Consider the following 25,984-nt stretch of genomic DNA (forward strand, 5'->3'; position numbering starts at 1 on the left):
AGGATTGAAGGTGGGGCTCTAGTGGCAGAGGGATTAGGAGAAGGGAATCAGGAAATCCTATTGTTTCAGTGGAAAACATCCAACCAACACTCAATTTCTTTCTAAGAGTCAATCACTCTAAAGCTTGTGTCTTAATGCACACTTATATAGATGACACAAGGGTAGATGGTAAATAAGGCAGTTAAACATATACAGTCCAATCTCTCTGGACGTAATACTTAATGAAATACAAGATCACGAACATATACAACCATGTTTAAATACATCAATGTTGCTGCAAATGCTAAATTAACATATATTCACATGCTGGTTCATTTTCCTATTGCTGCATATCCAAAACCCACAAGTTGGTGGCTTAAAAAACAATAATTGTAATAGCTGACAATTTTGTGGAGTAATTGGGGCTCAGCTGGAAGATTCTTCAGCAGGTCTTGCAGGGGTCTTTCCTGCAGTGCCAGTCAAATGGTAACTATAGCTGGAACAGCCAAAATGACTTCACTCATATGTATAGTGCCTTATCTGGGACAACTTTAGATTCCCAGAGCAAATGTTCCAAAATGATAAACTTCAATGTAAAGTGTTTATCAAGCTTGCATGACACTTGCTAATTTCAGATTAGCTAACCCTGAAGTCTGTGTTGGGAGAGGACTATACCAGGTCTGCAGTACCAGGGGACTTGGCTCATTTTAGCAGCCACTAAATTAACAAACATAAGGTGGTATTTGCAGAAAAAAAAAAAAAAAAAAAAAAGGACTACACCAATTGTGCCAAAGGTCACTCAGAGAAAATACACAAGCTCCCAGAGTTCACTTGATTTCTAATTTCCCTTTTACCTCATTGGCCATTCCTTCTTTGACTCTGCTGGTTCTTTCTTCCTCATCTATTTGACCTTAAAATGCTTCAGTGCCCCAGCCCAGTCATTACACAGCCTCTCCACCTTTTCCACACTCATTCTGTAGATGATCTCATTCAGTTTCATAACTTTACACATCATCAATGCTCTGAATATTTCCAAATGTGTATTTCTACCACTGACCTCTTGCCATTCTAAACTCCAGAATTCTGTATCTGAATGTCTTCTCAATATCTCCACTTGAGGGGCCAATAGCCAATTCAGTCAGTTAAAAACTGACTTTGTTTTACTTATCTCAATAAGTTCATTTAGCAGCTCAAACAAAACATTCTGCAGGTATCCTTGATTCATCTCTTTCTGTCCAAAATTTATTAGCAAATGCTATTGGCTCTACCTTCAAAATGTGTCCCAAATTATGGAACTCTTCCTTCATGATTCGGCCAAGCCACTCTCACCCATCACTTAGATTATTGTAACTTTTTCTTTCTTTCTTTCTTTCTTTCTTTCTTTCTTTCTTTCTTTCTTTCTTTCTTTCTTTCTTTCTTTCTTCCTTCCTTCCTTCCTTCCTTCCTTCCTTCCTTCCTTTCTTCTTTCTTTCTTTCTTTCTGATAGATGGAGAGAGAGAGAGAGAGACAGCAGAGGGAGAAGCAGGCTCCATGCCGGGAGCCTGATGCAGGACTCAATCCCAGGACTCCAGGATCGCGCCCTGGGCCAAAGGCAGGCGCTAAACCTCTGAGCCACCCAGGGATTCCCCCTTGTAACAGTCTTCTAATTGTCTGCTTTAATTCCTGCTCCTCTGCATTCTGGTCTTCTCATAGTAGCTGGAGGGATACAATAAAAAGTGAATTTGATCATAGTATTGCTATGCTCAAACATTCCAATGGCTTCTTACTTTCCTTCAAGTGGTGGAACAAACTCTGAAGATTTCACCTTACCCTTCAAGGCCTAAAAAGAGCTTTACACCTTCTATCTCCTAGGCCCATCTCCTAACACTCTCCTTTGTACATTCCATTATAGTTCATACCAGGTTCTTTGCTATTAGTCCAACATATCAAAGCAAATTCCCACCTCAGGGCCTTTCCTCTGTCATCCTTTTTACCCAGAACCTTCCTTCTCCCTATATGCACATGGCTCATTCTCCTCATTCAAGTCTCTGCTTAAACTTCACTTCATTAAAAAGACCTTTTCTACACATCTCATCAAAAATAACATCCACTTTCAGTGATATCATACAGGTACTAGAACAAATCTAATCATGCCCTCTACCATATCCATTAATATTCATTCCCTCATCCTGACTTATTTCCCATCATAAAACATATCAATTCATGACATTACATATTAATTTGTATATTTATTCATTGTATCTATCTGTATCATTCACTCCCCAGAATATAAACTTCTTGAAGATGGGAGATTATTCTTTATTTTGTTCATTACTATAATACCAACACCTAGAAGAGTGCCTTCTTGATAAATATTTTTAATGAAAGTAATAATGAATGCACAATTAAGATATTTCTTTATCTATTATTGAAAAATACAGAATCCTAAGAAGATCAAAGCAGTCAACCTATCTTAACACTCAACCTAAGTTAAAACAAAGAACACATTATATTACTTGGGCAATTTGGGCAAAATATGCTTTAATTTACTAGGAATTTAAGAAATGCAAAAAACAATATAAGGTAGAGAAAGAAAATTGGACTGAGGTTTAGGAAACAGGTAAACATCCTGACTGGGATTCAAACATGTCTTTATGACCCTGATATAAATATGGAGAGCTTCGGGAAAATCTCCTTTTATAAAAAAGTGCTATATGTCCATATAATGATTTTCCTTCTTAAGAAAAACACACAGAATTAATAGATAATGGCTATTGTTCTTAAGCAAAGCATGCCAAGATCTTTGTGTGCCTTCCAAGAAAAAGCCTACATGTAATGCCTGCAAATCCTCCATCTAGTAGAATCTTGTTCCCTTAAAAATCTTATTTTATTGCTTTATATATTTCTATGAAAGATTGTGAAGAAAATTTTTCCATCAGTGTCCCATATAATGAAGGAGGAGAAAGAAAAGAGGATATAAGAAAGAAGGAGGTAGGTGGGGAAGAGAAGGGGAAAAGAAGGGAGAGGAGGAGGGGAAGATAGAGGGAAAAGGATGAGGAAGATAAAGAGGGAAGGAAGAGGAAGAAAATGAGGCAATTGATGATGGATAAAAATGCTCTCCTCTGAAACCACCCTAAGCAGTTATTTGATGGCCCTGCAGGGACTAGGAGGAAAGCCATGAATAGGACCTCTTGCTACCTGCCCCACTGAAAGAACATGAGAGAGAGAGAGAGAACATGGAGAGAGAGATCATGAAGATAGGGAGGGGCAGAGGGAAAGGGAGAAGCAGACTCAAGGCTCAATCCCAGAACCCTGGGATCATGACCTGAGCAGAAAGCAGATTCTTAACTGATTGAGCCACGCAGGCACTAAAGTTCAAATGGTCGGAGCCACAGAATAAGAGTACAGAGAAAATGAAAGTGGGAAAATCAAGGAAGAACACAATTGAGATGTTTTTCCAGAACTTAGGAACTCAAAACCTCACAACAGTGGCCAGCGCAATCAAAGATAACCACCTAGACACATCATTATGATATGTCCAAATTTAAGAATAAGGAGAAAAACCTTAAGGTTTCCAAAGAGAAAATGTAATTAATAGAGGAATGATAATCTGATTGACATCAGACTTTTCATCTAAAACAACATATGGGAGACAGAACGTAAAGACTGCTAACTCTGGGAAACGAACTAGGGGTGGTAGAAGGGGAGGAGGGCGGGGGGTGGGAGTGAATGGGTGACGGGCACTGGGGGGTTATTCTGTATGTTAGTAAATTGAACACCAATAAAAAATAAATTAAAAAAATAAAATAAAATAAAACAACATATGGTATAACATATTTGTAAGGAAATTTATTTTCAAATTAAATCCACCAGCAGCCAAATTGTGCAATCATATAAAAGAAAAGTAATCATATCACATTTTTTAAAAGTCTCTTTCATTTAATACTTCTCTTTTCCTGGAAATTTCAGACCTTTTACCTACTCAGCTTCTAAAATATAGGATTTTGAGAATTCTTTATTTCTTTTGATTTTTAGAAAGGTCTTGTTGATCTACTCTTCTTCCCTTCACACCTTAATCCCTAAACTTATTTTATGCTCACTCTTCATTGTGCCCAACAATCCATGTATCTATCAATAAAGACTTACTGTCTACTATTTGTTATGCATTGCAGTAGCTGCTAAGAGGTCCAGATGAATAAAGCATGATGCCTGCCCTCAGAGAACTTGCTGTCTAATGAGGGTGGCAGGCATATAAACAAATAATTATAATCTTGAGATAAGTGCCATGGGGGAAAAGATAAAGTGGCACACAATACAATCAAGAATTACCATTTCCATTATATGAAAACAACCTAATATCATCTTTAATTTGCCTTACTTTATATATTTATACTCATTTCTTCATTTTAAGTTGTTGTACCCCAATTTCTTACAGCACCCTTTCTTATTTTATCTCCAGGTTCAAGTCTAAAACAATGCTGCTCAAAAACAATATTTAGGGCACATGAGCATTCTGCCAATATTTTACTGTCTAACAGATTGATTGTGTTGATTTAATAAATACTGAGTTCAATACCTATCAAGAGCCTATTGATATTATCATAATACAATTGCTTCTGGGAGACTTCTGGAGAAATGTAGTTCCTAAGTTTTTTATGCTACGCTGCCCTTTAAATAATCAAAATTCATCAGTTTAAAACATAGTTTTAAACTAAAGTATAGCTTTAGAAGACATTTGCAGATAATACTTTCAAAATTGGCAAGTAGGGGATCCCTGGGTGGCTCAGCGGTTGAGCATCTGCCTTCAGCTCAGGGCGTGATCCTGGGGTCCCAGGATAGAGTTCCACATCGGGTTCCCTGCATGGAGCCTGCTTCTCTCTCTGCCTGTGTCTCTGCCTCCCTCTCTCTGTGTGTCTCTCATGAATAAATCAACAAAATCTTTAAAAAAATTGGCAAGTAGGGTTGATAATTTATATTCTAGTAACATTAATGATGACTGTTTTTATCTGCTATCATTATTACCATCAAATATCCATTAAATATCAAATTCCTAGAGAGCCATATTTCTAGCCAGAGTTATTCTTTTGCTCTGTTCATGAACCAGAAGGGGAAATAGATAACATTATTTTTTTTCAAATAATATCAGAATGGCAGGGAAAAGCTGAGATTTGATTATTGACTTAGAATTCTGTCTGTTAGATTCTTCCTTGACTAATGACCTATTTTTCTTCACTTTACCTATCTACTATCTATGCTGAGAAAACATAGCAGTACAGGAACTTATCTCAGATACTCTTTACATTGAAGTCTTCAGTTCTTGCCAGACCCACACCACTGCCCTGCTTTCTGAATTAGGCCTCTTCCACCTTTAGGACTTTCATAAGGATAACAATCATTTTGGGAGGACAAAGAGGGCAGTTTTTGGGAAAACAGTCTTTCTTTTTTTTCTTGTTATTTACTAACACTGAAAGGTATTAGAAGCAATGTTTTGGAAATCAGATCCCAAAGTACTATTTCACAGAGCAAGAATATAATTTCAAGAAAAACTGTGGAGCTGAAATTAACTTCTCCATTCAGAGAAATGAAATATGATCATAAGACAGGCTGCCTATTGTTGATTGGGATAGAAGAGGCACTGAGATTTGGTTGGGGTTCTGGACTCAGCAGGGTGCCCTGGGTCTGCAGAGCTAGGGTGTAGTTGAAGTGTTGTACTACGAGTATTTACACTGAACTAAGGTAGTTGTAATGATTTTATTTGAGCTAAGCAAAAACAAAACAAAATAAAGATAAAGTATAAGTATTTTAAAATAATTTATACAGGGGGAACCCTGGGTGGCTCAGCAGTTTAGTGCCTGCCTTCTGCCCAGGGCGCGATCCTGGACTCCCAGGATCGAGTCCCGCATTGGGCTCCCAGCATGGAGCCTGCTTCTCCCTTTTCCTGTGTCTCTGCCTCTCTCTCTCTCTCTCTCTCTCTCTCTCTCATAAATAAATAAATAAATAAATAAATAAATAAATAAATCTAAATAAATAAATAAATAAATAAATAAATAAAATATACATCGAAGAGCAGTATTTCTCAAAGTCTAGTCTAATGCTGGAGTTCTGGTCTACTTGCATTAGAATTACTTGTGTGATTTGTTAGGAGAACAAACTCTTGAGCTCTCTCCACCAGACCTAGGAAATTGGAAACTCTGAAGGAAAAGGTGTGGAAACCCATATTTTAATGAGCATCTCTGGTGATTTTTTTCTATACACCAAAGGTTAAAAATTGCAGCAATAAAGGAATCAATTTAGGGAAGGAAGAAAATGAAAATGACAGGCAGCTTAGGATAGGTAACTGGAAAAAGATTATCAAAAATATCTTGTCAGGTCAACTGGGCATATGCAATTAGAGGACTATAAACCTCCATGAGGGGAAAGGTAATGCCCAAAGATAGAAAGATAAGCAAATAGACCATTGAGAATGATGAGACAAATGAAAGATCAAATGGGTGAAACTGGCAGGCACAAGCAGGGGCAGAATAAAAGAATGAATGAAGAATCTCAGGGGAAAAGATAGATTGAGATGTCTGGGAGAATTGCTGTAAGGCACTGTACAGCTGGCTCTTGTGACAGCAAAAATATTTTTCAGATGTCAACATCATTTTCTCAAAACCCCAGGTTGTCCCTAATCACTGAACATTTCTCAGGGAAGTAGTCCAAGCGGTTAAAACAACAATCTCCCTCTTATCTTCAAAACAACAGGTGTGGCCCTGGCACTATTTTCTGGCTTGATGGACATCCTAGGCCATCAGGGTAAACATCTAAATGTTTTCTCTGCTATTTTCTACTGAGTCTAGTTATCACGGTTTTCTCTGTAGATACAGAGCTTTAAATTACCCAGGTGAATAAGGAGTCTTTAGTCAAATTAGTGGAGCAGCTAAACAAACTGAGAGAAGGCTGTGTCAAGTGAGTATTTTATAAACTTTCTACATTCAAGTCTATAGAAGAGTAAGAAGGAAAAGTACATTTTAAAATTGTGTGGTGGTGGGAATAAGGTTTATTTTAAAAGTTCTATCAGCACGGAGGTAAAATAAATTTGAGCACTGAAAAATTCAAGGGTGCAGATGAAATCAGATCTCTGACAATTTAAGATTTCTTAAAATAGATTTTTTTTCATCCCTATCTGGTTTATAACCAATGTACCAAGCTTACCTTAAATAATGAAATGCAACACTCTTGGGGATATTCAGTGGCCTAGGAATCAAAACTTCTCTCCTAGGTTTACGGCAGGCATTACTAATTGATTATAACATCTTCACATTGAGCCAAGAGAGGCTACCAAACGTATTTAACACAGATCTTCTAGTAACCCCAAACCAAATAAGGTACATGAAATAACACCCTTTGCAAGTCTGATTTGACTGTAGCCACTTACCCATAGTTTCTTTCAAAGGAGCCCATATTTCTGTATAAATTGGGCAAAAGCTTTAAAAATTGGTTCCATGAATCAGTTTTCCCTCTGCCTCCTAACAGGATTCTACTTTTCTGCTGTCCTATAAGTGGTCCTGATTCTACTGTGAATATCTACCAAAAAAAACCTCAGGAAAACAAACAAACAAGCAAACAAACAAACAAACAAAAACCGACTCCTCTCCGTCTCCACAGAAATATCTCTTCCTGGAATGCCTTGGGTGGCTCAGTGGTTGGGCAGCTGCCTTGGGCTCAGGTCATGATCCTGGGATCCGGGATCAAGTCCCACATTGGGCTTCTGCAAAGAGCTTGCTTCTCCGTCTGCCCATGTCTCTGCCTCTCTCTCTTTCTCTCTCTCTCTCCCTCTGTGTGTGTGTGTCTCTCATGAATAAATAAATAAATCTTTAAAAAAAGAAAAAAGAAATACCTGCTCCTCTCACCTCTTCTTGCACATAGCACTCCCTTCTCTCAAGTTTAGCTGGCACCTCTTTAATTTGTATAGCTTCTGATAGTTTCCTTTTGGCCCACAGACAATATGATCTAGTCCTTGTGTTTCTATAATTAAGATTACATTATTTTGTTTCAGGACATGGAAAGAGACTGTATTTTCCTTTGAAAGTGCTTAATTAAAGTTTCTTTGTAAAATTCTACATGATTGATTCACGTGATTGATTTGGGTACCTAGAAACTCTTATGTCATGTGAGCACATGTGCTCCATAGTCTTTTTATCCCAAAGACTTGGTAGTAAAGTAATTCCAATGCGTTTTCAATCTCACTAGAAGAAGGTTTTTCAAAATTGTAAAGAATTCAGCTTCAACTGGGTTACAAACAGAGAGAATTTAACTTTAGGAGGAGGCTTCCTGCATCAACCAAGAACATGGGCATACCTAATGTGCTACCAAGTGGGACACGAGGTAGAAGCCCCCTATGTGGGCGAGCCCAGGGATCTGGCAAAGCTCCTAGAGTGGTACAGTGAATTGTAGATAATGACCTATTATGGGTATCCAGGTGTGCTTTGGAAAGATATCAGGAAACACAATCTATACTCTAACAATCATTAGTGTAGGAGGAATGTTAAAGACCTTTTAATTCAACCCACTTCACCTCTTATTTGATATTTGGGATAACTAAGATCTAGAAATAGTAACTACATTGGCTTAAAGTTACATAGAGAAGAAAACATTAGTTTCCAATAGTAATTACATTGGCTTAAAGTTACACAGAGAAGAAAACACTAGGCCCATCCTTTCCCCACTAGTCATTAATCCACCAGTTCTTAGTTATGAATAGTTCATATTTGCTCAGTGTTTGAGAATTATTCTTTTTGTTTAAGAAATTGTTTATTTCTGAATTAATCTTCCTTCCCTCTTCCTACTGCCTCTGTGTCCTGTGCTCTTTCTCTCTTTATTAATATTATGCTTAATTATGGTAACTTTTTGTTAGAGGGTCAATGTATGATTTTTGAAGACAAATTAGTTACTCAATGAACAAAAGTAAATAGAAGTTATTTCGAATTTAAAGATAATATAGATATCAAGAAACAAAGCAGGAAAGCATTGAATCATAAATGATATAGACTGGAAGCCAATGACAAAATCCTACCTTCTTTCTGGCACCTGTCTACATGGTTGTAAAACACTGATTTTTAAGAAGTTTTACCAATAGCTCTCAAAGGAAGAGTTAGTGCTGCATCTATATCTTTTCTTGATACTTTAGAACACAATATCCAACTTTTGTAATACTACAGGAATGGGACTGTAGTCATTATCCCCTTCCCTCATTCTCTACTTCAGCCCTTCTGACAGTGAAAAGTTGCCTTCAAAATATACAGTTTGTCCTATTTTGCTTCTTTGTAAAAATATGTATCCATTATTATACTAATTAAGCAACAGTAGACATCCAATCTCTGCTTGGAAATGTGGAAACCTGGAAAGAGCCTCATCACTCCCACCATTTTGGTGGAAATTTTAAAAACCTGGACAAACATCAAGACTTTTCTTGAACCTAGCACTGTGCTAAGGTCATAGGGCAACCAACTGGTCCAGAATCTAGGGAGAAAGAGACACCTACAAGGAGACACAGGGTACAAGTAGTAACTTATTCCATCAAATACCAGCAAGAAATTAATCTAATTTGACTAAAGTAGAAATCTAAAAAGCAAACACAAATAAGAAAGTTCAGATAGGGAGACAGACACATTCCTGGCAGCCAAGAGTACACTGGTAAGAGGGTGAAGTCTTAACTGGTGGCAAGTATTTTCTTTTCTTTTTTTCCTTTTCTTTTTTTTTTTTTTTTCCACAAGCAAGACTTTTCTTTTTCTTTCATGGGACAGTCACAGAAACAACCTGGAGAATTCTGAAAGTCTCCCTTCTGGTGCAGAACTGGAAATGGAAACAGCAGTCACTGATAAGTAGGGTAACAAATTTTGCCCAGACTCTTCTCTCCCTTCTTACCTACAAAAAAAAAAAAAAAAACACCCAAAACCCAAAAACAAAAAACCAAAACTAATAACAAAACCAAAAAACAAAACAACAAAAACAAAATACAAGATAGAAACTTGTATACATTTAAAGAAGTAAATATTAGTGCTTGAAATAGAAAAAAATGCAAGTACATTAAAATTCAATTTTTCCTCTTTTAATTATTCTAAAATACCATGAAAAGAAAAAAAAAGTAGCAGTAATGAATTATGCATGTATAGCATATATAAAATTAGAATGTAGCACAACAGTACCATAAAGGATGAAAAGGAGGAATTGAAAATATACTAAGATCCTATACAACATATGAAATACCTTCAAAACACATTAACGGTAGATTCTGATTAATCATAGATATATATTGTAAAGTTTACAGTACTTGCTAAAAATTGTTTAGAAGGTATAAATAAAATATTTCAATAGAGGAAATGAAATAATAAAAAAAAATGCTTGACTAACCTAAAAGAAATAAAAAGAAAAAAAAGAAACAAATCTCAGATAGGACAAATAAAAGACAGCTCTCAAGTTGGTAGATTTTAGTCTAACCATATTAATAAGTATATTACATATGAATTACCTAAATACACCAATTAAGAGATATTGTCAGATTGTATAAAAAAAGCAATACCCATCTGTATGCTATCTATAAGAAACCCATTTTACACAAAAAGTTATAGATAAAAAGAATAGAAAAGAATATATGGTATTAACACTAACTGAAAGAAAACTGGAATAGTAATATCAGACAAAGCAGACTTCAGAACAAGGAATATAATCAAAGATAAAGAAAGACATCACAAAAGAATAAAGGAGTCAATTCTCCAAAAAAAGATATGACAATCCTCAACTGTACACAGAATAAGAAGAGCTTCACAATACATAAAGAAAAAGACAACAGAACTGAAAGGTGAAATAGACAAACTCACATTTATAATTGGAGACTTTAACATTTTTCTCAGGAACTGATAGGAAAAGAGAGTAGAAAATCAGTAAGGATCTAGATGATCTGAACAATGCTATCACCAACTTAATCTAATTGATATTTAGAGAATATGCCATCAAACAACAGCACAATACACATTCTCTTCAAGTAAACAAGGAACATTGACAAATATAATTCATATTCTAAGCCATAAAAATAAAACTTATCAAATTGAAAGCAGCATCAACCATACAGAGTATATTTTCCAATCATAAATCAATTAAATTAGAAATATACAACAGAAAGATATCTGGAAAAGCTCAAATTATTTGAAAATTAAACAGCACATTTATAAATAACTCTTGGATCAAAAAGGAACTATCAAAGCAACTTGAAGGAACATGTTGAATTGTATGAAGTGAAAATTTAATATGTCAAAATTTGTAGGATGTAGCTAACGCAGTACTTAGAGGATATTTTATAGCTTTAAATTCCTACATAAAAAAAGTTCTCAAGGGTGTCTGGGCAATTCAGTCAGTTAAGTATCCGACTCTTGGTTTCTTCCCAGGTCATGATCTCTGGGTTGTGAGATCGAGCCCCACATAGGGCTCCTTGCTGGGTATAGAATGTGCTTAAGATTCTCTCTCTCCCATCTCCCTCTGCACCTCTCTCACCCCTAAAAAAGAAGAAGAAAGAAGAAGAAGAAGAAGAAGAAGAAGAAGAAGAAGAAGAAGAAGAAGAAGAAGAAGAAGAAGGAGGAGGAGGAGGAGGAGGAGGAGGAGGAGGAGAGGAAGGAGCTCCTGAGTGGCTCAGTCAGTTAAGTGGCAGACTCTTCATTTCAGCTCAGATCATGATTTCAGGGTCCTGTGATGGAGCCTGACCAGCTTCGTACTCAGTGGAGAGTCTGCTTGAGGATTCATATATTTTTTCTCCCTCTGCCTCTCCCCTACTCATGTGTGCATGCTCTCTCCCTTTCTCTCAAATAAGTAAATTTTAAAAAAATAAGTTGCCAAATCAGGAATTTAAAATTCCACCTTAATGGGGATCCCTGGGTGGCTCAGTGGTTTAGTGCCTGCCTTCGGCCCAGGGCGCAATCCTGGAGTCCCAGGATTGAGTCCCACATCGGGCTCCCTGCCTGGAGCCTGCTTCTCCCTCTGCCTGTGTCTCTGCCTCTTTCTCCCTGTGTCTCTCATGAATAAATAAATAAAATAAAATTCCACCTTAAGAACTAGAGAAAGAAGAGCAAAGTGAACTCAAAACATACTGAGGGGAGAAAATTATACAGATAAGAGCAGAAAGCAATGAAATTAAAGAAAAAAATATTCAGAGTATTAATCAGACACACCAAAAAATTCACTCAAGGTTATATAGATAATTGAATAGTTCTATAGCTATTAAATAGATCATATTCATAGTTTAAATCTTCCAAAAAAAGAAAACCCTCTAGGTCCAGATGGTTTCATCGGTGAATTTTAGCATACATTTAAGAAATAATAAATACTAATTCTACAAAATCTTTTTCCAAAAAATAGAAAAGGAAGGAACACTTCCCAACTCATTTATGAGGCAAGCATCACACTAATAACAAAACAAAAATGTCAAAAGAAAACTCCACAACAATATATTTAATAAACATAGATGCAAAATCTCTCAAAAAAGCTACCAAACTTAGCAATCACACATGATGTCCTCATGAATGTGCCTCAAACTCTCAGGACCAGAAGTCAGGGGCTCAGCCAGGAGCTGGTGCAGGTAAATGCATACTAAAGATCATTTCAGGCAGGAATGGCCAACAAATGCTATAACCTTAGGCATAAATTTTGATGAGCAACAGGATTGTATGATCTTAAATATCTCCTCACAAACTGCTTATTAATTGCAAAAGAAAAAATAGTAACTATACTGTAGAGAAATTAGATAACCCCTTTGATGTGTGATCAAAATTAACATGAGAACTTTGAGTGTCTGCAGACTCAATATCCTGAAGAGAACACAGTGTCACTTATATAGTACACATGCCAGGAGTACAGAGTCTAAATCTAATCCAGAGAAAAAACAGACAAACTCATAAAAAGGAATTTTCTATTTTCTATTTAGAAGTTGGAAAATGGGGGAAAGAGTAGCTGTATCATCCAAAATGTCAATGCCAGGAAAGACAAAGGAAGGCTGTGGCAATGTTCCAGAGGAAAGGAAACTAAAAAGACTCAACCATCAGTGTAATACCTAATCCTATACTTGATCCCATATTGAAGGAAAACAAATGCTAAGAAAAGGCATTACTGGATCAATTGTTAAATTGAAATAGAATATTAGATGAAAATATATCATTGCTAAACTCACTAAAATTGATAACATGGTAGTTATGTAAGAGAATTCCCTAATACTGGCTCACCTATTTGGCTCAGTTGGTAGAGCATGCAACTCTTGATCTTGGGGTTGTAAGTTCAAGCCCCACACTGGGTGTAGAAATTACTTTAAAAAGAAAGAGACAGAATTCCCTATTATTAGGAAATATACACTGAAATATTTAGGGATAAAGAGTTATGATGTAGGCAACTTACTTTCAAATGGTTCCGAAAATGCACACACACACACATACACACACACAAAGTGGCAGAGAGAAGACAGAAGGCTCAAATGATAAGTCAAATGAGGTAGAATGTTAACAAATAAGTGAATCAGGGTGAAAGGTATAATGTGCTATTCTTATTCTCGCAACTTTTAGGCAAATCTGAAATTATTTCCAAATAAGTTTTTAAATGATGCATACGTGTGATGGCTCAAAAAGATGTGCAAAACAAATTATATGGAAAATGCAAAGTATTATAAAATCTATGATATAATTCTATTGTATCAATTTAAAAATCATTAAAATTGGAGTGAGGAGAGAGGAGGAGGGAGGAGGAAATGAGGAGGGAAGGAAATAAACGAAAAATAAAATAACTTCTCCTAAAGAATACTGAAAATAAACTGTTAACCATACCTATTTGTTCACTATTGGAAGAGGAGCCTAAAGAGGCAGGGAGAAATGCATTTTTTGTTTTTGTTTTTTTTTTCACTTTATACCTCTATAGTTTGAATTTTTTATCTTTTATGTTCATTTTTAATAAATGAAAAATAGAAAAGTGATGAAAATACATTCCCCATTATTATACAAAACAAATGTCAAAATTAGTATAGATGAAAGTATTTTATAACATGGATTGAACATTAAATTTCATCAGTATGTAGAATATGTGTCTTTTAACATACCGTGAGCCAAAGTATTTATTTTTAAGGCGTTAAAAGCCTGGCATCAGGATAAAGGTCCTCTTCTATCTGCATTTAAAGAAAAAAACCTGAAATTGTGAGGACTCTTTTGGTTCAGAGTATTTAAATGTTCAAATTCAAGGTTAAAGATCAGAGTTCAACTTTAAAATTGTTCCAAAACCAAGACAAGAATGCCCCCAGTCTACTTCCTTTCTTACTCCACTTGACCTCAGGCTTTTACGCAGGGATGAATAAATGGCTCTTCTTATTTTTGGTACCTGACACCGTCCTACACTACTTAGTTAGAAATATGGTGATGATAGATAGATAGATGATAGATAGATAGATAGATAGATAGATAGATAGATAGATACACAGATACATAGATATATATACAAACCTGATAACTAATCCATTGGTTTGGATGTTTCAGGGCTACGTCCGGCAAATGAAATTTTTCTTCCATGGGGTACTTTTTAAAGGATTAATTGAGGCCATCTACAGCCTTGCCCCAAAGCTCTTCAAAGCAGTGCTTCTCAAATCTAAATGTGCCTCTGAAACACCTAGGGTTCTTGTTAAAATGAATATTCTGATTCAGTAGGTCTAGGGAAGGGCCCTTGAGTCAGCTTGCATTCATAACAAAACCTCAGGTGGTTTCTGATGCTGTGTTCTATGGCCCATCATGTTGAATAAGGAAGAAGAATTAAGCAGAGACAGGGATGGGGAAAGGTCTGAGTTCTTCCTTTCTTACTGTTAAGAAAAGTTCTAGTTATATTAACCCTGCTTTTATCAACCTAGCAGTCTTCAGGGCTGCTTGAGAGTGGACACTATATTACTTCCAAATATTCCAGTCTGGACTGAGACTATCCTCTCAGAAATTTCAGTCACACCGAGCCTTTAAAAAGACACATTTGTAAAATTCACCCATCTGGTATTTTCAGTTAATGGTCATAATATTTAAAAAAAAAAACTTATAATCATGTTGAGACAATCTCATCCCAGTGAAAAGACATGTTCTGGACCTAATCTATAGGGAAACCCCAAATCTTGCCTCAAACTGTTTTGAGAAGAGTTGCTTAGGGGATGCCTGGGCAGCTCAATGATTGAGCATTGGTTCAGGTCATGATTCCAGGTTCCTGGGATTGAGTCCTGCATTGGGCTTCCCACAGGGGGTCTGCTTCTCCCTCTGCCTATTTCTCTGCCTCTCTTTGTGTGTCTCTCATGAATAAATAAATCAAATCTTAAAAAAAAAAAAAAAGTTGCTTAGGAGGCACTTTTCTATAATCTGTGCCCACCTGTCCACAAGCAGCATCTTATAAAGCAAGTCTCATTATATGACTTATGACAGCAACCACTGTCTTTATTCTGTCTCTTTTAAGCCCCTCAGTGAGAGAGAGAAGCACTGTCTGCCTCAGAACCTACTTCTCCATCCATTACACCTTTGGGACACTAATGTTTTAAGACTTATGGTTAATTGTCCCTTGCAAAAAGGATATGCGCAAAGAAAGGTACAGGAAAACCCACAGAATCCATGGAATATCAATCATAATGCAGAAATAATTAATCCCTCAAGATGAGTGACTTAGCAGGAAACAGCCCGTATTTTATTAAAGACTAAAAGACCCTGTTGCATTCCATGAACAGTTTAAAAAGAAAAGTCTGTTGACATCAAACATGTAGCCCACATGGATTAAATTAGGTCACTCTTCGTGTTACAGTTTAAGATTTCATAAAGTACAGCTTGCGGTTCAATCATGTGTTTCGGTTCTGAAGGGCTGCTTGATGACTTCCCAATCTTTTCAATATTGTACCGCTGGTGATATTTACCCAAGCACTACCACAGCACTCTCCAATCTGTTCTTAATAAGCCAGCCCCAGGTTTTGTAGCCCACTCCACATTTTGATTCCCAATAAACAAATATTTGTGGTGTGTTCATGGGCTGTTTAACTGCTGGCCTGTTTGGTTCAGGACAGCATTCCATGAAGAAAGGGGACACATCCATGGCCCCTGGGTTAAATGTTGCTGGGAATGTGGTTTCATGGAAAGCACCAGGTCTTTTTTCCTTTGGAAGGTTCAGTGACAACGGATGCAGACTAAACCAGGACAGCTGTCAAAGGGGCACGATTCTTCAAAACTATCTGATGAATATTTCTCACTCCCACCACCTTTACTCTATTTGAAGGCCTCGAAATGCTAAAGCATTAATGGGTTTTCAGATAAGCAGGAAACCGAGAAGACAATGCAAGGGAGAGATTTCCTTTATGCATATGCAAGGTCTCCAGATGCTTCAGTTTCTGAACTTCCTAACAGAATCTGGGCATAGACTTAACCACTTGGGAGCTCACATAGGCAAGGAATGTTTATTCATCTCAATATCTTCCTGTTTCCAGGATTAGAGGCTGTCAAAAACAAAGACATCGGCAAGTCCATGCTGTCTGTCTTGTTTCACTTAATTCATTTTGTTTGCAGTCATAACAAGCATGTTATTTATTTAGTTGTAAGTACATACCAAAGTAAGGATGCAGTCACTTTAATCCTTTAATTTAACAAGATCACATACTTTAGGAAGCCAAAGGCTTTACAGCAAGATTAGAATAAAGAGTTCTGTTTCCTCTTAGATTAAAATAGATATCCTGAATATTTGATTTGTGGCATATCATTATGTTTGATATTTAGGTGCTCTCTTGCTGAGGTCTAAATTAGTATGTTTATTAAATTCCCTCTAAGTGGCATTTTACCCACTGTGTTTACATTTAGAATCATCTTTCATGATAAAGTCTGTCATGAAATGGGAAAACTGATTTACTGCCTACATTTCTTCCAAGTTTGGTAGCTAAGACCCATCTGTCAACAGAAATAAAGCGCGAGAGCACACGCGCACGCACGCACACACACGCACACACAAGCTTGTTTCCTCAAAAGATCCGTGGCCCTTTAGTTCACTCTGGGCTTTAGTTCAGTTTGTAACAGCAGCAGATGTCACGAAGTCAGGTTGTTTCTTTTCTGATTTCTGCCTTTTTTTTTTTTTTTTTTTTTCTATCTAGCACACTCTCTTTGCACCTTTAGGAGGCCAGGCTGTGTGCATCCAAAACATCCTCTGGTCTGGTAAGTTTTAGGTAGAAACAACTTTTTAAACAAAGAATTGGGGAATAGATTAAGATAGATTTTAAAATAAATGAAAATAAGTAATCCGTTCGGCTGGAGTTAAAACCACCTCTAAAAATGTTATTCCATCAATGGAAGGAAACCTTAAATGTTTAAAGTAACAAAAGACTATGGAAATAGCAATTCAGTCTCTACAAAGATTGTGAAGTGACTAGCTTTTATTCAGTTGATTTGCTGGCCTTGCACAAGTGAAAAAGATCTCTAACAAATGGTGAGCTTTGTGAGGTAAGTAAGCAAAAGCCTGATGCACAAAGGTCTATCTTCCAGTCTCCGAAGTAATGGCTGTACTTCCCACATTTGTCTTCCCTTTGCATAGAAAACTGGAACCAACCTTTTCCCAGCTCGTGTTCCTCAACCAGTGACTGTCCAACCTTTACTTTCTAACAAAGTCCATTCGCAGTCTGGGCCGCTCAAACTGCCACCAAACTAAAAAGCATACCATCAAGCCAGGAACACTCGCTAATACCTGAGCCTATGGAGATTTGCCAGGTTAACTAATCCAAATACCTGATAGTTTCAGAGAACTGGGGCTCATGGGAGGTAAGTTGTAATGAGAGAAAAAGGAGAGAAAGGTCTCATGAATGGTCAAGCGACACGAGGGCAGCTGGGCAGTGCCAGACAATAGCTTGCACACAGTGGAAAGACCATTGATCTCAGAGGTTCATTCTTCTCCTCCGTCATCTTTCTATGTCAGGTGATGTTCCAAATACTAAACCCTCTCAACAACTCTGGGAGCTAAGAACTATTACCTCCACTTTACAGGTGGGAGAACTGAGGTAGCAGAGAAGTTTAAGTAATTGCCCAACTTCCCACAGCTTATAAGGGCTGAAGCTGGGATTTGAGCCTAGGCAGACTGGTTCAAATAATCCATGTCCTCAACAGACTACATTTAATTTATGATGTCCTATAAAGCAAATGACTTAACCTCTGAGCTCCACAGGCTTATTTGGAAAAGTAGAGATAATGATACTGACTACAGGTTGTGGGAAATTCAATGTGACTATTCAGGGCAATTATTAAAAACAAATCTCCTCCATAAAAAATTAGATATTTGCAGAAAAGGGAACAAAGAGGGCAATGGAAGAGGAATTTTGCCTGCCTGACACTTTTCCTGGTGTGTTCCTGGGCTTCCCACCAATGCCCCCACGTGTCCCCAGCCTGCGAGGCTGTGGACCACATCAGTTGCTCTCCAGCCCTCTCTGCAGATTAATGAACAGCTGCTTGTATAGGACCACAGGGCACTTTCAACTCCAGCACAACAGAAAAGAGCAATCAAGTGGAGAATATTAATAATGAGCCAAATCCTCATCTTCTGGAGCTACAATGGAAAACTTGGGTTATTTGTTTCAATATGTTTTCATTCTCACTACATGAACAAAATTCCTTAGCGCTAACTGGGTAAGAATTCAAAAATTACTTCCATTTACCAGAAACTGCCTTTTTCCCCTCACTTTACATTTTCCAGGCAAGACACTGTTTTGATGTTGTCACATCAACAAATATGTATTCACTGCCCACAAAGTTTCTGGAGGAGGCTGTGGCAGGATCAGCAGAAACTACATGCGATTAGGGATTAAAAGAAGTGGGTTCTACTCTTGGTTCTCCTGTTCTTACAAGTAACCCTTGATTTAATCCTACCATATTCTTGACCTTCTTCTGTAAACTGTAATAATCTGTGTTTCCTCCCAGTTCTAACTCACTGAGGTCCTAGTCATGTGGCATGCTAGGCTGCCGTAATGAACTATCGCAAACCAGGTAGTTTAAGCAATGGAAATGTATTGTCTCTGGAAGGCTAAAAATCTGAGATCAAGGTAAGCAGGGTTAGTTCCTTCTGGGGGCTGTGAGAAAAAAATATGTTCCATGCCATTCTCCTAGCATCTGGGAGTTTGTTGGCTATCTGTGGCATTCCTTGACAGGTAGAAGCATCACCCCAATCTCTGCTTTTTGTTTTCATATGATAAACTCGATGTGTGCATGTCTATGTCCAGATCTCCCCCTTTTTATAAGGACATCAGTTATATTGGATTGGGAGCCCACCCCACTCCAGCATGAGCCCATCTTAACTTACCTAATTACATCTGCAATGACCCTATTTCCATATAAGATTATACTCTGAGGTAGCGGGGACAAGGACTTCAACATATGAATCAGGGGTGCAGAGGGGGGAAACAAGTCAATCCATAACAATTATGTTTTCTTCATAAAAGGTATCTCAATCTGATTTTTAGGGAAAAATTTTTTGTTTATTGTTTATATAACAAGATGCTAAACTGTAAGTTTCAATTGAGGCACCAAGATGTGACAGATACTAATTATCAACATGAGGTATGAGGAAGATTACAGCAGAAACTTTAAATGAGAAGCTAAGAATAGATTAGATCAGTGCTTCTCAAACTCGTGCATATAAATCACCTAGGGATTCTGTTAAAATGCAAATTATGATTCAGCAGATCTGGGAGGGGCACAAGACTGTTTCTAATAAGCTCCCAGGCAATACTGATACTGCTCCTCCATGGAACACATTTTGAGTAGCAAGGGATTAGATGATAGCTTTATAACAACTAAATAAAAGAGATGAAAGAATAGAGAGAGAGGGTTTCTGTGAAGAAAATTACTTTTTGAGGGCTGAGCTGTGATTACTCCCTCTCTTGGATCCCTCATATGGAAGAGATGTATATGTGGGTGAATGATGTCTCCCAAGCCCAAGCCTAGTGCAAATGATTTCAGTCAGACCTCTTAAGAGTTTGTATTTGACCCTTAGATTTTGAGTTGAGAGTGGACTGTCTGACTCTCAACTGAGAAACATAGTAGATTAAAGACCTGGATACTAGCTGCTCTGATGGCAGAAATAACTACATTAGGATCAGCCCAAACTCTCAGAGTTTGTCACCAATAAAAGGTGTGTGAGAAATGGGCTATGGGCAGGAAAATAAGCTGTCTCACAATAGTATCAGACAAGTAACTATTTTCTCAGCCCACTTCCTCTCCTCCATCTCAATATTCCAAAATTGGAGAGGGGATGCCTGGGTGGCTCAGTGGTTGAGCCTCTGCATTTGGCTCAGGGGGTGATCCTGGAGTCCTGGGATCGAGTCCCACATCAGGCTTCCTGCACGGAGCCTGCTTCTCCCTCTGCCTATGTCTCTGCCTCTTTCTGTGTGTCTCTCATGAATAAATAAATAAAATCTTAAAAACAAAGTTGGAGGAGTCAGAACAGCAGCAAATGAGTGGAAGGTCAACAATGAAAAAAAAAAAAAATAGAGGAAGCCAGCTATACTCTTTCTCGGACAGGCTTTCACCTAAGGAAGGGGAGACGACGTAAGCCAAATTGAGATGGTATTTTCAGCTTCAATGATGAAAATATTTTATTACCTGAGAGTAGCAAGAAAGGTCATAGGACTGCCAGAGTGTTCATGCAGAAGTGAACTCAGAAAAAGAATGACTTCCCTTAGTAGAATTAAAGAGACGGCAGGAGACAAAACTGAAGATAATTTTCGGAATACATTGTATGAACCCTACAAGTTACAAGTTCATTGTGCTGGTAACAGCTCTCTTTCCCTGGCAGGAGGTAAGCCCCATGAGAGCAGGATCCCTGACTATCTTTCACTGCTGTTTCCATGCCTGCTGTGTTTGCAAGTGCAGATATGGCACTGAACAATGGTACTGCTTCCAAGACGATGTGATCCACTTTGTAGATATAGATTTGCAGATTTACCAAACTTTTCCAGCACAGGCAGTAGAGTGCATTTCTCAAAAGAATCCGAATATTTGGGGTGGATGCCTGGGTGGCTCAGTTAAGTGTCCTACTCTTGGTTTCAATTGAAGTCATGATCTCAGGGTCTAGGATTGGGCCAGCTCTTCAGCTCCATGATCAGCAGGGAGTCTGCTTGGGATTCTCTCTCCCTCTTCTCTACCCCCCCCCCCACTTCTCTCTCTCAAATAAATAAATAAATCTTTTTAAAAATCAGGATATTATGACAATTTCCCAAAAGATGGAAATAATATCTATGAGGAAACTAATTCTCACAAAATATAAGCCTTCAGGCTAATGAGGGCCCTGAAACTAGGGCCTTAAAGATTCCTTGACAACCAGCGAACATTCAATGAATATTAGTGAATGAATAAATCAGAATTTCCTATTAATCCTTCTATGAATCTATATTGAAATGATGACTGGTATATTAAAGGAAAGCCCCAGAGTGATTCTATACAATGAGAAAAATTGAGAAATGGCTAGTAACCAGATTAATATCCAGAAATAAGTCTATATTTATACAACTAAATAGAAGATATTTTAAAAAGAGTATGTTTATAATCATAAGAAAAAAGATGAACTATCTAAGAATAAATATAAAAATGCACAATCTATGTGAAGAAAACTTTGTAATGCCACTAAAAGAATCTTGAACAAATGGAGGAAAGAAAACAAGGCAAACAATAAGTCTTATTGTTGAGCACATCTGAGACCATATAGACCCCATAACTGGGAGGAGCTAAGAATGTTTGAAATCTCATGGTTGGTAAAAGGGCAAGTGAAATGTGGGACACCTGGGTGGCTTAGTTATTTGAGCAGCTGACTATTGATTTCAACTCAAGTTATGACCTCAGGATCATGAGATGGAGCCCCAAGTCCCACTCATGTTTGGTTCAGAGCCTGTTTGAAATTCTGTCTCTCCTCTCCCTCTGCTCCCCCCCAACTCATTCACACCTTCCCTCTCTCAAATAAATAAATACATTTTTTCGAAAAAGGACAACTGAAATGTTTTATTTCTGTCAGTGTGCCCCCCATTTTAAATTACATGCTAAACTTATTTAGGGGGGTTATCGGTAATACTAATCTTCTTCCTCCCTGCAGTTGGTTATTCTTCTAAGTCCACTGAAGAGTTGTACACATAATGGCCCCCCAACAGAGTCTTCAGTGAATTCCAAGAAGACATAATCAAAAACGGCTCACAAATCTGAAAAGACACAGCCACTATTCCCACAACAGCAGGACGAAGTCCCTGGAGTCCCCCACTCCCTTGCCCCTCCTCCTTAGCAGACTTATGAATGAGCAAGGGTCATTTATGGCAAGAAAATATTGCCCTGGGATAGCACCACAAAGGAAGTGTAGGCTCCTTGGCTTGTTTTTAGTACCTAGAATTCCCATCCCCTAATCTGTCGCTTGACTAGAACTTTATCATTCAAGGTCTTAGCTCAACTGTCATCCCCTCAGAAAAGGTGTCTAACTGGCCCAGCTAATGCTCCACATTCCACTTCTATCACTTCCTATTGCTTTGCATTTTTTAGGATTTTCTTCATAGGGGGTCTTATCCCTCTAAAATCATCACATTTGTTTATTTGTTTATTGTCTGTGTTTTTCCAAGAGAATGAGAACAGGACATTGTATTCCCACCATCTAGAATTTGAACTTCTCAACCCTTTGAGAGGTATCATGACTGTTACTTCCTCTGGTTCTTTTGTTTCATTAGTGTTACCCTCAGCTTACTTCATATTTATTGAGAAGCTAGTATACATCTAACAACTGTTCTGGGTGCTTGGATTACAGCAAAAGAAAACGAATCTCTGCCCTTATAGAGTTACATTTTCATGGAAAGGGGTAGATGATAAACAAATACACAAATATATACTATATAGGGCAATTAAGTGCCACAGGAAAAAGAATAAAGTAGGTAAGGGGACAGAAAGTTATGGGCTGCCAAATATGAACATTTGGTGGGGGATCAATGATAATCTTTCTGGGGAGGTATCCTGAAGTTTTGAGGAAGGGAGCCACATAGCTACTGGAAAAGAGCAACCCAGGCAGAGAGACATCACATGCCAAGGCCCTAAGGAAGAACAGAACTGGTGTGTTCGAGAAACAAGGAAGTGAGCAGGGCAGGCTGAGTGAATGAGGAAATGAGGTAAGAAAGTACCTGGGGACCAGATTAGGTAGTGCTTCTGTAGATTATGGTTTAAAAACTTGGGCTCTCATTCTTAGTGAAATGCTGAATCACTTGGAGCGTTCTGGACTAAAATGATCTGACTCACTTTCTGAAAGTAAACTGAGTCTACTCTGTTATTGACATACTATGGCTTGATAGGAATGGGAAGGGGCATAAGAATAGAAGAAGCAACCAGATGATGACTATTGTAAAAGCCTATGTGAGAAAGGATGTTGCCTTGGACCAGATGGTAAAAGAGAAAGTGTTTGGGACACATTCTGAAGAAACTGATGGATTTGGTGAAAGACTCACTGTGGAATGTAAAGGCAAATGTCAAGGTCCTGATTTCAGTTCTTTCTCTAACCTGTCTGCTTTAAAATTTCCTCAGTGAGCCTCTAATTATATCCCTCACCAAATCACCTCCAGAAGCCCACTTGGGTCCTCCTCCACAGGGCAGGTTCTGGTCCTCACCTTGTACCCCACTCCATGACCATGTAACCATGTTATCCTGAGAATCTCTACCTTCCTCTCCTTTATTTTACCAGTCCCTTACTCGCCCTCCACTCAAATCAAAATATGCTTCTGAAACATTCAAATCCCATCTGTTCCATAAAGCTCTTCAGTCTGATCTCTATGTCTTTTAAAATTTATGAAAATTGTAAAATTCATCATGCAATTATGTTTTGCATTACGACACCTCTTCTTGTTGTCAATATAAGTATTTTATTATTATTTAACATTTCCTGTGATCTTACATAATTAAAATATAAATTCTTCATGCACACAGAATCCATCTTATATCCTTTGTATTCTTTTATCCTGTTGTATCTACTAGCACATAGTGTCTTATACTTAGTAGCTGGTAAATAAAGATATGTGCATCTGATATATATATATTTATATATATATATTTATACCTCAGCTCTAGCACTGCCTTCATTTCTTCATCAGCTATCTCCTTCCTGTTCCCACATAATCAATCTCCTAACCACTCCCAAGTGGCTGTTTTAGCTGAGATACAGAACTGATATGGGGAAGAAAGGTAGGATAGAACTAAATTGATAGGTTGCAGTATTACTTTAGAGCTTTAAAACGCAAGACTGGGAAACTAATACATAATTTGGTAGGCAACTGTGTGAGTCATTAAATGTTTTGAACAAGGAGGTGGTATCACAATAGCCATGATTTAGCAAAGAAAATTAACCTGCCTATTTGTATGTTACAAATTGGAAGGGAAATAGGCAAGTGAGGTCTGATATTCCTTATTTAACCATTGAAAGGATCTATGTGAAAAGTATTAAAAGCCTGAAATAAAGGGCTGGCAGATGAAACACGAAGTACATCATGTAAGGAATATTCTAAGAGAATCTGTAGGACTTCCCAATAGATTTGAAATGGTGATTGAAAATGAAAAAGGAGTTATCTGTGACAAGTTTTAATCCTCAATGTGTGGAAAAAAGTATTATATTACTTATAGAAACAGGGATGTCGAAGAAAAGTTGATTGGGGGAAGAATACAGTCAGTTGTTTTCAATATGTTCAATTTGAAATGGCATTTATCTATGCAGAGGTACCCAGGAAGCAGCTGGAGATAGAGGATTAGGAAAGAAATGTTAGTACTAGATATAGAGTTTTGCGAGAGACAATGGTTTGCAAAAGTACACCTTCAACTTCTCCTAAATTAGCCTGTTGCCTCCACTTAGAGTAGTCTGGCTGCCATAGCCCAGACTATTCCCAACTACAGGTAGCTCCCAACAGGAATATTCAAAAGAGAGGAAAGAATTAGAAAGCATTGGTGTGACTGGAGCTCAGATGGCAAGCCACACCCCTGCTCTAATATGATTATCTTCCCTTAACTCTACTCGAATTCTTCCCTTGTTACATTATGGAGACATCCAGTACAGGCCTGTGAATTTCCCTTAAATACATTCTGTATCAGTAAATTTCACAGTAATGATGTAGTAAATATGATAGCTGACCTGGATTGCAGTAATAATGTCTTCTCAGATCTCATGCTGCACTTTATGTCTTAGTTGTGATATTATTGATTTGCCTCAATGAACCACACACCCACACACATTTTCTAAAAACTGCACTCTCTAGAAAGTTTGATGCAATTCCATACAGATCGAGTGCTACATTCACAACTGACTTGCTCAGCTTCTCTCCCAGTTGATAGGAGCATAAATCCAAAGATGCAGCAAAGCTAAGAGAATGGTTTTGCTGAATTGGATTAATATCAATTGGAAGCAATAGTGAATGACTCATAAAACACCAAAGCAGTGTGGATGTATTTAAAGAAGATTGAAAAAGAACACAAGTGCGGTTTCTCCTGAGTCTCAACAGGTAAACATGTAACTTACAGCCAAGAAAACCCAGAAGCAAAGGACTACCTACAACCCTAGCTACATGGAAAAAAGGAATAACAGAAATTATGGCATATAAAAATAAAATCATCATTATAAGAACAATAAAAGTTACAGTTTAAGAGAAGAAGTCATACAGAAAATTAGCACTGGGAAAGTGCAAAAAGATGGATACCCTGAGTGGGTTTCAAGTACGGAGAACTGACCAAGATTGACAGCAAGGGTTTCCATAAGCTTTCTTATAGGTCTGTACCTCTCTCGACTGCACATATAACAAATACTCACCAATATGAACACAACATATTCCTAACTTGGAAGCAAACAGATTATATACTTATTTTTTCCTTTTCTTAATTTTTCTTTTTTTAATTTTTTATTTAAATTCAGTTTGCCAACATGTAGTGTAACACCCAGCGCTCATCCCATCAAGTGCTTTCCTTAATGCCCATCATCCAGTTTCCCCATCCCC

General features: G+C 37.6%; 1 long non-coding RNA gene across 1 annotated transcript in view; it reads right to left on the minus strand.

The window, feature by feature from the left end:
* Window positions 1-25,984, minus strand: part of LOC140620295 (uncharacterized) — a 275,011-nt gene that overhangs the window by 197,996 nt on the left and 51,031 nt on the right. The gene's annotated exons all lie outside the window — the stretch shown is intronic.

Source organism: Canis lupus, chromosome 1 (genome assembly GCF_048164855.1).
Source record: "Canis lupus baileyi chromosome 1, mCanLup2.hap1, whole genome shotgun sequence".
Classification (NCBI taxonomy): Eukaryota; Metazoa; Chordata; class Mammalia; order Carnivora; family Canidae; genus Canis; species Canis lupus.